This window comes from Myotis yumanensis, unplaced genomic scaffold (genome assembly GCF_028538775.1).
Source record: "Myotis yumanensis isolate MYYU_CA2020_CCGP unplaced genomic scaffold, mMyoYum1.0.hap1 SCAF_23, whole genome shotgun sequence".
NCBI lineage: Eukaryota > Metazoa > Chordata > Mammalia > Chiroptera > Vespertilionidae > Myotis > Myotis yumanensis.
In genome coordinates, this window is record NW_027223774.1 from 11,521,037 (window position 1) to 11,537,336 (window position 16,300).

The following is a 16,300-nucleotide window of genomic DNA, read 5'->3' on the forward strand; positions in this document are numbered from 1 at the left end:
TCCACTGTGCCAAATCGGTTAGGGCTCTCTTTATTTTCACACAAAGAGAACTTCGACCATCTGGTTGTGATTATGTAGTGACTCATTGATTAATTGTTTCATGGTGAGTCATTTCTGAATAGTATTAAAGGATACTGATCTGTGCTTACCACAGCCAGACTCTCAAGAAACCCAGGCTCTGCACAATCCCAGCTCACAGCTCATGGCCCAAGTTCTGCCCCTTCTTGGTAAGTAGTCCGTGTTCCAATCTTCCCCATCCCGGGCCCAGCACCTACCACTAAACCCTAAACCTAAACCCATTTACAACTCCCATTCTACTCCATCTCCGCCGACCCAGCTCATCTATTCTTCCAACCCCATCCCTAACGCAAACCCCAAACCCAGCCCCATTGCCAACCCAACTGTATCTCCAACCCCATCCGCAACTTAGCATCCCATCCCTCTCTTTCTCCTTCTCCATCCCCAGCTCATCCCCATCACTAACCCGATTCTCAGACCCTGACGTGTCCTTAACTTGCTCTTCTTTTGTCCTGTCCTCACCCCAGCCTCAGACTTCAGGTCTTCATCTTTCTCTCCTCCAGTTGGCTTCTGCCTCCTGTTTTCCCCACTCTCTGGGCGAATTCACGTCTACTCCCAGAGCCAGAAGGAGACAGGTAAGGTACTGGTGGTTTTCTGCGGTGATGGATGATGGGTGGCAAAGAGTTGAGTGAAGATCCGGGGGCTGTGAAAGTTGAGTGAGAGATTTTCATAATCCACTGGGATGTAACTCTATGAGGATAGGGATTTTGCTCTTTTCTCATGATTTTTCTAGTTTCTAGGCACTTGATGTCTGTTGGATTTTTTTTAAATCTTTAAATTCTTTATTAGTTAAGGAATTACAAATGTGTCCTCATTCCCCCCCATTAACCCCCATTCCCACCCCCCCCCCCCCCACTCATGCTCTCATCCCCCTGTTGTCCATGTCCATTGGTTTGGCTTATATGCATACATACAAGTCCTTTGGTTGATCTCTCCCCCTTACCCCCACCCTCCCCTACTTTCCTTCTGGCGATTAATAGTCTGATCGCTGTTTCTCTGTCTTTGGATCTGTCCCCGTTCAGTCTGTTGGATTTTTAAAAAAATAATCCTGTTTTCTCACGTTCTTGAGCTCCCACACCCCACTTGCCTCACCTGATGTGGGTGGTTTCTGAGCGCGGTCCTTGAGTCTCTGGTATTATCTACCCTCTTCCCTATGCAAACTCATCCACCTCCATGGCTTTCCAAGCATAATCTTCAAATTGTTAAAAAGCATAGTTCTAAGGTCCTGACTGGGGAGCTCAGCTGGTTAGAGCATCGTCCGGATATGCCAAGTTTGTGGGTTCCCTGGTGAGGGCACATACAAGAAACAACCAATGAATGCGTCCATGAGTGGGGCAACAAAACCAGTGTTTCTCTCCCTCTCTCTCTAAAATCAATTTTAAAAAGTGTGTGTGTGGGGGGGGGGGGGGAGGGGGAGCATATTTATTATGCAAATGAATCATGAGTCCATTTAACATTTCATTGAACTTATTCATGAAGGATTGAGAATGATGATAAGCTGATGCAAAGGGGATATGAGAGACTAAGATTTATACAGTCAATGGGAAATGATGGTGAAATAAGATGGGTAAGTAGGATACAGAACTGTATTTTTTTCTAGGTAATTTTTTTCTGCCTTTAGGATATATATTTTTTAATTTTTAAAATCATTTTTTACTTTTCAATTACAGTGACATACAATATATTATTTTCAGGTGTATACCCCAGTGATTAGACATTATATCACTTACAAATGATCATCCCGAAATACCTTGTATCCACCATACATAATTATCAGAATATGTTTGGCTATATTCTCTAAGCTGTACTTTACATCCCCATGACTCTTCAGTAACAACTAATTTTTACCTCTTCTGTTTTTGTTAATCCTCACATGAGGATATTTTTCCATTGACGTTTAGAGAGTGGAAGGGAGAGGGAGAGACACACAGGGAGAGGAACATCAATTGGTTGCCTCCCACACAAGACCCAACCAGGGCCAGGGATCAAATCTGCAACCAAGGTACCTGCCCTTGACTGGAATCAATGCCCTTGGGCAGGATCGAGCCTGGGACCCTTCAGTCCGCAGACTGACACTCTATCCACTGGGCCAAACTGGCTAGGGCCAATTTGTACCTCTTAATCTCTACCTTTTTCACCCGTCCCCCCAAAATCCCTCTCATCTGGCAACTGTCAAGATGTTCTCTGTATCTATGAGTCTGTTTCTGTTCTGCTTGTCCCCTGATTTTGTTTTTTAGATTCAGTTGCTGATAATGTATTTATTGCCATTGTATTGTTCATATTTTTATTTTCCCCCCTGCTTCTTCTTCTTAAAATTTCATATAATATTCATTTGGTGGTGATGAACTCCATGAACTTTTTCTTCTCCGAGAAGCTCTTTATCTGTCCTTTCATTCTTTTTTTTTTTTTTTAAATATATTTTATTGATTTTTTACAGAGAGGAAGGGAGAGAGAGAGAGAGTTAGAAACATCGATGAGAGAGAAACATCGATCAGCTGCCTTCTGCACATCTCCCACTGGAGATGTGCCCGCAACCCAGGTACATGCCCTTGACCGGAATCGAACCTGGGACCTTTCCATCCGCAAGCCGACGCTCTATCCACTGAGCCAAACCGGTTTCGGCAGTCCTTTCATTCTAAATGATAGCTTTGCCAGGTAGAGTAATCTTGGTTGTAGGTCCTTGCTTTTTATCACTTTGAATATTTCTTGCCAACCAACGCCTTTGGGCTAGCAAAGTTTCTGTTGAGAAATCATCTGACAGTCATATGGGAGCTCCCATGTAGGTAATTAACTGATTTTCTCTTGCTGCTTTTAAGATTCTCTCTTTGTCTTTTTTTTAAAAAATATATTTCTTCATTGATTTCAGAGAGGGAGGGAGAAGGAGAGAGAGATAGAAACATCAATGATGAGAGAGAATCATTGATTGGCTGCCTCCTGCACACCCCCTACTGGGGATCGAGCCTGCAACCCAGGCATGTGCCCTTGGCTGGAATTGAACCTGGGACTCTTCAGTCCGCAGGCCGATGCTCTATCCACTGAGCCAAGCCGGCTAGAGCTCTCTCTTTGTCTTTAACATTTTGCATTTTGAGTATGATGTGTCTTGGTGTGGGCCTCTTTGGATCCCTCTGTAGGGCCCAGTGGCACAGCCTCTTAGATTACCCAAGCTGTGCACTCCAGGTGTGCCCTCCCCTCCCACCCCCCGTAGCTGTGTACATCCTCTTGTTGTAGTTGAACCTTGATGCTGACACATCAATGAGAGGGATTTACTCCCAGATATTCTATATAATAAAACCCTAATATGCAAATTGACTGAACAGCAGAACAACCAGTCACTATGACATGCACTGACCACCAGGAGGCAGATGCTTAACGCAGGAGCTGCCCCCTGGTGGTCAGTGCGCTCCCACAGGGGGAGCGCCACTCAGCCAGAAGCCGGGCTCACGGCTGGCGAGCGCAGCTTACTAGAGTTTAAGACAAAGGAAATTATGTGAAATCATGGTTAAAGATCAAGCTGCAATTCTTCATTCTTGTGGCTTCTTTGTAATTGTCACTCCTTGTTGATAACTTCAACAAATGGCTTCTTTTTTTAAAAAAAATTGATTTCAGAGAGGAAGGAAGAGGGATAGAGAGATAGAAACAGCAGTGATGAAAGAGAGTCATTGATCAGCTGCCTCCTGCACGACCCACACTGGAGAATAAGCCAGCAACCTGGGCATGGGCCCTGACCAGGAATCGAACCATGACCTCCTGGTTCTTAGGTTGATGCTCAACCACTGAGTCAGGACACCCGGGCATGGCTTCTATCTTCAGGTATGCTCCTGTTGTCATTGTTCATCAGCCAGGAGAAAGGAAGAAGGAAGAAATCAAGGACCAGCATCTTCATTTAAAAGAAGTTGTACACATCACTTGAGTTGATGAGGGCCTGACTTAGGCACACAACCACACCTCATGGCTCTGGAAGGGAGGCAGGAATTTCTTTCTTTCTCAGCACCCCCTACAGCCTCCCAGCTGCTGTTCAGGTCCTCATCCCTCATCGGTCCCCCACCGCTGCCATCCTGGGGCAGTGCCTCTCCCCAGGGTAACCTTAAGTCTAGGCAAGATTAGTCCAGAACCTCCTTGATGAGCAATTCTTTGAGACTGGGGGGTGGCGTGGGGGTCAGGCCTGCCTCCTGCAGGACCTGGAGCCGCGTCTCTGATTGGCGTTTATCCAGGCCCAGGCGCCAAGAGAGCCGGACATGGGCCTCCAGAAAGGGTGCTAACAAAGGATGGGGGCTCTTGTCCCCCAGCAGCTGAAGGGCCCTCTCACAGCATGCCCGGGCCTCCCCAGGGTCCTCCATCTCCTGGTGGCACACAGCCAGCCCAGCCAGGGTCAGCAGAGGGCGATCTGGGCTGGAGAGGGCGCCCAGCTGGGCCTGAAGCTGCCAGGCATTGGCCCAGAGCGCCAGAGCCTCACGGTAGAGGCCAGTGCAGGTGAGGCTCTGTGCCCTCCGCAGCTCCGGCAGCACGAAGAAGTCCTGTAGGTCTGGGGCATGGCGCAGCTCGGGGACTGCCTGCAGGTGGCTCAAAAACTGCTCAAAGGCCCGGCTGCGGCGGGCAATGGTCTCTGCAGTGAAATTCCGGCGCAGGCGCTTCCGGGGGAAGGAGATGGCAGCCATGGGGCCCCGGAACCGCCGCTGCAGGTTTCGGTGCAACCGCTCAAAGTCTGAGAAACGGCGAGAGATGTGGGCTGGCTGGTGATCCGGTGGCCCTGGCCCCATCACGGCGAGGGTGTAGAGCTGAGGCTCGTCACGTACTTGGAAGGGGGGTCCTTGACCACGTTGGCACTGGTCACCTCGAAGAGCAGCCGCTGGGGCACCAGGGTGTTCCGGGACTTCTTCCAAAAATCCTGCCACTGCCGTGCCAGGAGCTGACTGCTCCGCTGCCCGTCAGGAGAGGGGTTCTGCGTCCTCTCCCGACGCCCGGTCCCCGAGGGGCAGCGGGTCGGGGCCGGCCACCTCGTCGTCCTCCCCGTCCTCGTCCTCCTCGGCGCTGGTGAAGCTCAGGGTGCCGCTGAGGCGGGAGGACAGGCCCTCGGCGTCGCCGTCCTCCAGCTCCGAGCTCTCCGGGAACTGCTCGGCCTCGGGGCCGGCGGCCGCCTCCGCGGGGCCCTCGCTGGCCAGGGCGTGCCGCCGCCGGAGCGGGAGCCGCGAGGCCATGGCACCCTGCGGGCGACGCCGGCCCGGGTCCGCGCGGCGGGAGTCAGGCCCGGCCCCCGCGGAGGGGCGGGGCCCCGGTCGGGGAGGAGGCCGCCGCGGAGCACCCGCCCCAGCCCGCCCGGGTCCTGGGAGCCCCAAGACTCAGCTCCCGCCGTCCTCCCCGCTCCCGCGTCGCCGGGGGCCCCGGGACCTTCCCGCGTCTCTCTCGCCCCTGGTGCGTCTCTACCTTCTGAGCCCCGCGGTGCACTCCGGGGCGCGCCGCTCCCCGGGGTCCGGGGGCCGCCTGGGGCGCCTCCCTGAGCCGGCGGGGCTCCGCTGGGCTCAGCCGCTCCGGGCGCCGCGCCGCCGCTTCCTGAGGAATTTCTTTCTTTCTTTTCTTCCTTTCTTTCTCTTCTTTCTTTCTCTTCTTTCTTTCTTTCTTTCTTTCTTTCTTTCTTTCTTTCTTTCTTTCTTTCTTTCTTTCTTTCTTTCTTTCTTTCTTTCTTTCTCTCTCTCTCTCTCTCTCTCTCTCTCTCTCTCTCTCGTTAATCCTCACCAAGAATATTTTTCCCACTTTTTAGAGAGAGTGGAAGCGAGGGAGGGAGGGGGGAAGAAAGAGAGAGAGAGAGAGAAAGGAGAAAGAAACATCAATGTGAGAGACACATTGATTGGTTGCCTCCCACATGTGCCCCAACCAGGGCCAGGGATCGAACCTGCAACCCAGGTACATGCCCTTGACTGGGAATTGAGCCCACCACCCTTCAGTGCGAGGGTCGATACTCTAACCATGGAGCCACACCGGCCAGGGCTTTCTGTTTTTTAAAATGCTCACCCGAGGATGTGCTTTTATTGATTTTAGATAGAGGAAGGGAGAGAGAGAGAGAAAGAAACACTGATGTGAGAGAGAAGCACCAGTTGGTTACCTCCCATACACACCCTGACCTGCGATGGAAGCTGCAACCTTTTGGTGTGTGGAATGATGCTCCGACCAACTGAGCTGCCCGGCCAGGGAATGGCTGGCAGATGTTTCTAACTGGGCGGCCGTGAGCATCTTATTTCTAAGGAAGGGAGAGAGGATGAATTTCAATGAACAGAAAGCAGTTTCTGTCACCAGTTGGGGTTGCTATGCAGACGCTAGACATACAGGCTTGTAGATCACAGTAACGAGTGTGGATTTGAGCGAGGGAAGAAGTGGGAGTGAGGAAAGACTCATGAGGGTCCAGAGTCAGTGCCTGCCCCTGGGGTCTCACTGGCTGAGGGTTCCCATTTCCAGGTTCGGTGCTGACCGTCGTATACCAGACGATGCGAGTCTGTGGAACGGTGGCCCTGGACGCCAGCAACTCTGATCTAAATTGCTGTGGGTCCCAGCTGGTCTTCCACAGACCCACTCAGCGGTGCTGCTCTGCGCAGACGGGCTTCTTTGTCATCCACAAGAACCCAGAGAAGCCTGAGGCTGAGGACTGCCGGAGCTACGCTGCCTAAGGCCCAGGTACACCCTCCATCCTCTTAAAGGGCCTCACAACATCTCCCTTGCAGGCCCTGTGCTTCTGTTAGGGGTAGAAATAGAATAGTGGGGACTAGCTGTGGGGAACCGATATAGGGTTGATGCTGGGGTCCAATCCCAGCAGGTCCAGGGGTCCCCAAAGGTGTGGACGGAGTCGGCGAAGAAGGAATGACACGAAGACAGCCTTCAGTTTGGTCAGCAGCCTAGTCAGGACCTATAGCCAGGATCTCCAGCCAAAGTTCTGGTCGGAGTTCTGGTCAGGAACTGATGAGGATCTGACGTTTATTGTCTTATTACATCCGTATTTATACCAGCCGATTCCAATCCCGTCAATTTCTATTACAAGGGTTAAGGTGTTTCTCATCTCCATTCCAGGGAGTAAAGACCACGTAACTTAATTACCCGCCTGGCACTTAATTAAGGGGTTGTATCCCCTCCCTAACCTCAGGGAAAGATCCCCACCTGGGGAAACAACCTTTCTCCGAGAGGTGACCTTGGTTAAAACACATGGCGCTAAAGGGAGCAAACATATTAAAAACAGTATGCTATATACGCCAGGTCCATTGAAACATATGCTGTGCAGATGCCTCTTTCCTGCAGCGACTGCGTCAAGCAGCAAGGATGGACCGGCCTCCGGCAGGTTGAGCCTCAGACTGACCTGCTGGCAAAGTCACAAACAAGTCCCAGCTTAGAGGACTCAGTCCTCTTAGCATAATTAGGCTTGACCTTATAACACTCCCTGGATCTTATCTGGGAGGCTAATGGGCTGAGGGAAGTGCAGGAAGTGTAACTATGGTCAAAACAGGTGAAACTCACAAGAACTGTGTAACTATGGTAACCACTGCCTTGTTTACCTCAGACTATAAAAGGTTGGTGCGGACTGAGCACGGGTGGAAGTCCTTCCTCTTGAGTTGGACTTACCTGCCTGGCCCTCCAATATTCCCAAATTATCTCTTGTCTTTTCTCTTTCATTTGTGTGCGGCTCCTCTTCCAGATGCTGAACCCTGAACCACGCGGGACGTGGAGGGAAACATTTACAACATCTGGCGCCCGACGGGAACTCTGGAAGTGAAGGCTTCACCTAGAGTGAAAAAACAAAGTTTCACCGGCAAGGTGGGGAAGAAAGAATTTACCGTAAAGGTGGGGAAAAATTAATTCACCGTAAAGGTGGGGAAAAATTAATTCACCTTAAAGGTGGGGAAAAATTAATTCACCATAAAGGTGGGGAAAAATGAATTCACCGTAAAGGTGGGGAGATATTTTACCACACACAAAGCCCACGATCAGCTGCAGAAGTCGAGATCTGTAAGTAGGGTGGGAACATTTTCTTTAGCCAGGCTAATGGGCCAGGATTCAACTCTTTAAAAGTAAGAAACTTTATTATAGACTTTTGATTTGCATACTTAAGGAGTTAAAGTTTCAGAAGGTAATCTCTTATAATTTTTGCTTGATGTTATGGAACATAACCCTTGGTTTCTTGAAAAAGGTACATTAGATCTTGAATGCTTGCCAAAAAATTCGTCAGGACTTGAAAAAAGCTCAGCAGCAGGAAAAATTTGCCTCCAAAAACTGTTTTCCCTTGTGAAACACAGTATTTCATTTACTAGAGCCTTTGAGAGAGGCCAAGGAGGATAAATCGCCTCCCCTTGCACCCTCCGCTCCTAAAGAGGAGCAGAAAGAAAAGAAAAAATGGGAGGAATGGCCTTCATGGCCCCCTCCACGTCCTAATCCTGAAGTGTTTAATTCTCCGTGAATAGAATCACCTGTGCAAAAAGGCCAAATTATAAAGAAATTGGAATATTGAAGGGTACTCTTTTAAATCAGGCTGGAAAAAAAAAAAAAAAGAGTACCATGGTCATCTTAATGTGGTTTCTTATCCAAATTAAAATCTTGATTTGTATTTGGAATCTAAAATCTGTAATAAGAAATGAAACCCCGCTGCCGAATCCGCCTCTGGTGCGGAGAGATTCAAAGGTGGCAGGAGGGGGCAGAGCTATCAGCTCACCCGCAAAAAGACTAGCTTCATTTAAAAATTACTGGAGAACATCTTATGATAGCCAGACTTTGGCTAAGATAACCTTGGCTGCTAGCCATTGCTTCAGAAAGCGAAATAGGAACAAATTTACAATGTCTTTTTCTATTAAGTATGACTTTGGAAAAAAAAACAAAACGTGCCATCTGAGTCATTTGCTGAAACTTCCCCCAAAGCAGGATGTGGGGGAAGGGAAGAAGGGAGCACATGGCGATCCACTACGGACGCCCCCTCCCCAGGTATTCTAATTTAAAGTCCTTCTCATAATTGAAAGGTTTTACAAAATTTAAAAATGCGTCTGGGATTTCTGTGCACGTGTAAAGAGAAAAGCTGGCTTAAAACTAATGCGCTCAACTGTCCTGTTTTTGGACATTTAGATAGAGTTTTGAGCTGGAATCTCTTTGCAAATGTACAAAATAAAACCCAAGACTGATTATTTCCTAAGAAAAATGACGAATTTGACCCAGGGAAAAAATGCAGGCTGGTTCTAGCAACAAGATTGGTATTTTTCTGTAAGAAAGTCATTTTTGAAATGTTTTTTTAAAAATATATTTTATTGATTTTTTACAGAGAGGAAGGGAGAGAGATAGAGAGCTAGAAACATCAATGAGAGAGAAACATCGATCAGCCGCCTCCTGCACATCTCCCACTGGGGATGTGCCTGCAACCAAGGTACATGCCCTTGACCGGAATCGAACCCGGGACCCCTCAGTCCACAGGCCGACGCTCTATCCACTGAACCAAACCGGTTTCGGCCATTTTTGAAATGTTAATGAAGCCTGTTCCACAGTTAATCTTAAAGCCTCAAAGAAATTCAGTAAAATTGTCTGTTACAGAAAATTTGCCAAAGTAAATGCCTTAAAATAATAAATGGATTTAAATCTCAAGAATTATTGAAATAATAGTGAAAATTATTGAAATAATTATGAAGGTCCAGTAGCCCAGGGGGAAACTAGCTTAGCTCTTTGACATTTAAATGGACCAGGTTAGACCAAACTTGTTTCGCCAGCGGACAACAGTTTTCCCGCGACTGCGATCTCGTGGCCAATTTTGAAATTTCTCGCCGGCAAGCAACCGGCAGGAAACAATGTAGCTACAAGTTTGTTTCTTGACTTCCCCCAGAAAAAATTATGGTCGTTTTAAAGTCAAGGGCTGGGCCAGGCCTGTTTGCCAGCCTCAAGCGTGGTTTTCCAGAGTCGCTGGGAACTTGGGACCTTGGAGCTTACGGAATCAAATGATAAAAACTTATACCTAGGTATTTCGAAGTGAAATAATGCTGAAATATTGATCTGAGTGTGCCTCGTACTAAATTTAGAGGACATAATTGAATATAATCTTTAAATCTTATATACATATATATATTTGATGGTCTTTCAAGTTGGATTTCAAAACTATAACCAAGGAATGACTTTGGGACATATTATAGGCCCTGAAATGTTTTCAAAAGTTTATTCTCTCTTTTTAAAGGATTTTTTTAATTCAACCAAATTTAATGAATATAGAAAGGTAAATATTTTGGGTTTTTGCCTTCCTGAATATAGCTAGTGTAAAGTTACTGAAAGACTAATTGAAGAAACGTAATTAATGTAATTTCCAGTTTAAACTTGAATTGCCATGGCCTAGAGCAAAGAATATCCTTACATGGTATTATTCTACAATGTCATTAATAATTTTTGATATTTCACAACAGCATATTGTGCATTTATCCCAAACAAACTTACAAACTAATTCTTTGAATGTTTGGCAGCAATTTAATAAGGATATGAAAGGATTTAATCTCTTCACTGTGTGGAAGGCCCCCTGGGAAGGCACTTGAGTATTCTGTATTGACCTCTCTTGCCCTTTTTGCCAAGAGGGACCCTCTTCTTACAATCCAATTGCTCACAGCTGTTGCCTGAGCTCTGTTCATGCTGAGGTTGGAGCCTCGTGGTGGCTGGTGCCATGGATCTGTCTCTTGCCCAATAGCATGAGCTGGGCCCTCCCTGGAGAAGAAACCTGGGTTCCCCAAGATATGTGTAATGCTGGGGCCCCGCCAGCATGCGAGGGGATCCCAAGGCAGTTGCTGGGCGTGGAGGCCACAGGGGCATAGGCTACCAAGGAGACAGAACTGAACCTTACATCACCCTGCTTGGCCCCGGAGGATGGCTGGTTAGCCAGAGACGGGTAAGATTCCTCAGGGAGGAACAACCTAAGACAGGCACAGTCGCAGAGGGGCCATCAGGAGAGAACTTGGGGGTCAACAGAGGTGGGGCACAGATCCTCACCCCCCCATTTATGCAGGGGCTTGAACACTCGCCCCTTCTGAGGGAGGTCTCCTGCCCCCATGGCTGCTTCTCGCTTCCCATGCCCAGCTCAGATCGGGACCAAGATAACAGAGAGACTTGGCCCAGCTGAGATCGGTACCCAGAAAACAGAGACTTGGCTGACAGCAGCTAACTTATATCTAAATCCGGCCTAACACCAGGAATGCTCAGGGCCTTCCCAAGGAGGCAAAATAATCCTTTCTATTAATATTTACAGTTTAAACTAAGATTGTTGTTACAGTATTAAGTTTGACAGTAACAAGTTTAATAGAAATAAGTAGTATTAACCAAAATTTTCATTTCATGGTAAAATTGCTTAACATGCAATGAACCGAAAGCAGTCATATTTTTGTGCAAAAAAAATTTAAAATTTAAAGTTATCTAGACTGCACTATAAAAATTTTTCAAAAGCCTCCTAATAATTAAATAAAAAAGGGGGGGATAGTGGAAAAATACCATGTAAGGAAAAATATCCTGTAACTAATTTACATCTAGAAAAATTTTTTCATTTGTAATGATAACAGCAAGACACCCATGAAAAATATACATGGTGTCAAAATAAGCCAAAGGAAAATCATTTGGGCAAATATAAAAAGGATCCCAAGTAAAATTTCCTTTATTAACTTTTGGTTGAGAATATGTTTGTATATTTTCAGAAAACAACTCCAAGACCATATGAATTCCTGCAACAGAGAGGAATTATCAGGAATACTCTAACCATGAAGACAAGAGGAAAAACAATCCAGAGATGGAAGACGCTGACGGCGCTTTGCCATACTAGCAGTCAGCAACTGTGCGTCGCTGCAGGTTGCCCAGGATCAAACCAGAGAGGGTCAGACCTGCATTGTCACAATTTGTCCACCATCCAGAACTGAAATATCATTGCTGACCTGTACACCTAAGGAACTGTCGGACATTGAAACTTGGACTCAGAACTGTTGGACATCGAAATTGGGACTTAAACATTTTTGTTCTAGCCGAAACCGGTTTGGCTCAGTGGATAGAGCGTCGGCCTGCGGACTGAAAGGTCCCAGGTTCGATTCCGGTCAAGGGCATGTACCTGGGTTGCGGGCACATCCCCAGTGGGAGATGTACAGGAGGCAGCTGATTGATGTTTCTCTCTCATCAATGTTTCTAACTCTCTGTCTCTCTCCCTTCCTCTCTGTAAAAAATCAATAAAATATATTAAAAAAAACACACAAAAAACATTTTTGTTCTTGATGCTTAAGTTTTACTTTTATTATGGTAGCTTTTTGTTCTTGATGTTTAAGTTTTATTTTCATTGTAGTAGTTTAATAATAAAAAAAGGAGAAGATGTGGGGAACCGATATAGGGTTGAGCCTCAGACTGACCTGCTGGCAAAGTCACAAACAAGTCCCAGCTTAGAGGGCTCAGTCCTCTTAGCATAATTAGGCTTGACCTTATAACACTCCCTGGATCTTATCTGGGAGGCTAATGGGCTGAGGGAAGTGCAGGAAGTGTAACTATGGTCAAAACAGGTGAAACTCACAAGAACTGTGTAACTATGGTAACCACTGCCTTGTTTACCTCTGACTATAAAAGGTTGGTGCGGACTGAGCACAGGTGGAAGTCCTTCCTCTTGAGTTGGACTTACCTGCCTGGCCCTCCAATATTCCCAAATTATCTCTTGTGTTTTCTCTTTCATTTGTGTGTGGCTCCTCTTCCAGATGCTGAACCTTGAACCACGCGGGACGTGGAGGGAAACATTTACAACAACTAGCTATAATTATAAGACATATTAATCATGTTCTGTTGACTGTGATTATTCCGTTCTGATTAGAGAGAGCACATTCTTCCCTGGCTGAGAGTTGTACGCCCCAGGGCATGGGAGTTGACCTGGAATGCAGTCCATCCTCCTTTCCTGAGAACTGCTTGTCTGATACATTCTGATCCCAGAGGCACCTGCTCTTTGCAACCCCTTCAGCCCAAATTGCCTGCAACCTCTAACAATTATACCTCGCCTACTTCTCCAATAATTCCTACTTCCCCATGCAATCTTTGTCGTTCTACCCAATATAAGCAGCTGGTTTATGGGGAGGGGAGGTAGGGCAGATTTTTGGGGATGACTCGCTACTTCCTCATACTGCCAGCATTATTGGAATAAATGCTCATGTATGATTCAATCCTGTCTCAGCTTAATTGGCTCAGGTAGTGACAGGCAGCCTGGACCCATTGGTTGTCTGGTTTCATTTTCTGGCAACTCTGGTGGGATGACAAGCAGGGGACTCCTCTGGGGTGAGTACCAGAGATCTGCTTGCTGCCTGGGCTGGGAATTTCTGGGGCTGAGGCCTGGACTCCTTTATTTACAGCATTTCCAGGAATTTTCCTGTTTTGAGTCCCAGCCGCAGCCTCAGCAATCCCTGTCATCTCACCTAAAACCTAAATTGAATTGAGCGTTCTGTGACTCTGTAACTGGGCCGGCAGGGGAGCAGTTAGACGTCAATCAGGCTGGCAGGGGTGTGGTTAGGGGTGATCAGGCTGGCAGGCAGAAGCGGTTAGGGGCAATAAGGCAGGCAGGCAGGCGAGTGGTGAGGAGCCAGCAGTCCCAGATTGTGAGAGGGATGTCTGACTGCCGGTTTAGGCCCAATCCCTGTGAGCTCCTGGATTGGAGAGGGTGCAGGCTGGGTTGAGAGACACCTCCCCCTGCATGAATTTCGTGCACCAGGCCTCTAGTGTGGGATATAAAACTGAAACTTGTGAACACAAACAGTAGTGTGGTGGTTGCCAAAAAGGAAAGGGGTGGGAGGGAGGGGGTCCTAATATAGGGTGACAGGAGAAGCTTTGACTTTGAGTGGTGAGGTGAGCACATGGTGCAATATACAGATCTTGTAACATAGAAACCCACACCTGAAACCAATATGTTCATGTTGCTCAATGTCAACCCAATAAATTTAATTTAAAAAAAAGAAGAGTATCTCTGTTGATTATTGTTTTGTGTCCCTCTGTTGTTTGGTTTAATTTGTTTAAAGATGGAGCACAGCCCTGGCTGGTTTTGCTCAGTGGATAGTGTCGGCCTGTGGGCTGAAGGGTCCTGGGTTTGATTCCGGTTGGGGGCACATGCCCGGGTTGTGGGCTCCATCCCCAGTGGGGGATGTGCAGGGGGCAGCCGATAAATGATTCTCTCTCATCATTGATGTTTCCACTTCTCCCTCCCTCTCCCTTCCTCTCTGAAATCAATGAAAGTATATTTTAAAAAATAAAAAAATAAAGATGGAGCACATCCCAGCAGCTGCCGAGACTTCTTCATCTTGGGGACCCTCCCTGCTCTCCTCTGAAGGCATCAGCCACCGGAAATGCTTAGCTAGTGAGAGTTCTTGTCTGTCTGTAATGCAACCTTGATACAAATGTTCTTTGCTTGCTTTCTTACCATTCGGGGACTTAGTTTACTCTTCACCATTTTATGATCATAGGGAATTCTCTGTCTCTGCCTTTTGGGCTTTGCACCACTCAGACCACTATCTTCATATTTTTGGATTCTTTTTTCTTTTTGTTCTTTTGCTTGGGTGTTTTGTCGGTTTTTTTGTTTGTTTTTTGGTTTTTTTGCTTCCTCATATTCCAAAATGTTGATTTGATTCTCAGAATCCTCTACTCTACTGTTGAATCCCTGTTAATTATTCTTTATATCAGTTGATGTATGCTTAATTTCTGACTGGTCCTTTTCATGTCTTTGACATTCTCACTAAGATCCTTGAATATCTCATGAAGATCCTTGAGTAACCTTATAACCATAGTTTTGAACTCATTATGCAGTAGTTTTCTTGGTTCCATTTCTTTCATTTGTGACATGTTTCTTTGTCTCCGCATATTAGCTGCTTCCCTGTGTTTGTTTCTATGTATTAGGTAGAGCTGCTATGTCTCCTGGAATTGATAGAGTGGCCTTGTGTAGTGGGTATCTTGTAGTGCCCAGTAACTTAGACTCCCCAGTCACCTGAGCCAGGTCTTGCACCTTTTATTGATAGGTCTGAGGCACATTGTCACCAGCTGCAGCTTGTTTAAGAGATTTTAGCAAAGTCTGAGGCCTGAACTAGGACAGGCCATCCATATGGAAAAGTTACTGCAAACAGCTGGGTTGAGGATGAAAATTGGATAGGGCAGGGTCTCAGGGAATCACCACAGCAGAGCAAACAGTGTTCTCCAGGCTGATAGATACTCAGATTTGGCTGTCAGATGATTTCCTGTATTAGAAGCAATTAAATACAATTCCTCATGTTGTGACCCAACCATAAAATTATTTTCGTTGCTACTTCATATCTGTAATGTTGCTACTGTTATGAATCGTAATGTAAGTATCTGATATGCAGGATGGTCTTAGGCGACCCCTGTGAAAGGGTCATTCAACCGCCAAAGGGGTCGCAACCCACAGGTTAAGAACCGCTGTCCTAGGGGAACAGGTGATCTGTCATTCTCAGTCTGTTAGCTTAATTATTTTTCCCCTCACCTCTCATCATTCCCCAAGAATCCACAGCTGCACTTCACGAGACCATCGGCAACTGGATGCCCAGTTGGTCCGTGATGGCTAAAGAAGCCACAAAACCAAGCCAGGACCATAACACTGGCCAGACAAGCCAGAGATGTGTCTCCCTGCACCTCTCTTCTCCCCATTGGATCAGGGGCAAGACCTGAAAGAGGGGGGTGAGGCAGAAATGAGGCTGTGCCCCAGCCCATGGCAAGTGCCAGGGCCAGAGCCGAGGGAGGGGAAGAAAGGGGGACAGAGCTTTAAACAGGAGAGACGAACTCCTGTTTTCTCACCATATGTGGTTGGGCTGAGTCCTGGATGCCACTGAGGAGAGGAAGATTCTAGGTGGTCCATGTAGGCACAGTGACTGGAGTAAAACTGAAATGATTGCCCTGGCGGGTGCTGCTCAACTGATTGGAACATCATCCCAAAAGGTTGGGGGTTCGATTCCAGGTCAGGGCACGTACCTAGGTTTCAGGTTCTATCCCCATTCGGGGGGCATGTACAGGTGGCAACCGATTGATGTTTCTCTCTCTTTCCTTTCCCCTCTCAAATCAATAAGTGTATCCTTGGGTGAGGATGAAAAATAAATAAAATAAAATAAGTTGATTCATGTCTCCCCATCCCCTGCACCCACCCAATTTCAGACCTCTGCATGAGTTATGTCCCCGTGTCAGTGCGCATGCCCCGCAGATGGGGAACCCGTATGCGATTGGATCTCACTGCCCAGGA

General features: G+C 47.1%; 1 pseudogene; it reads right to left on the bottom strand.

Moving 5' to 3' along the window:
- Nucleotides 1-1,042: 1,042 nt before the first annotated feature.
- LOC138999921 (sorting nexin-21 pseudogene) lies at nt 1,043-5,273 on the bottom strand (annotated as a pseudogene).
- Nucleotides 5,274-16,300: the final 11,027 nt, after the last annotated feature.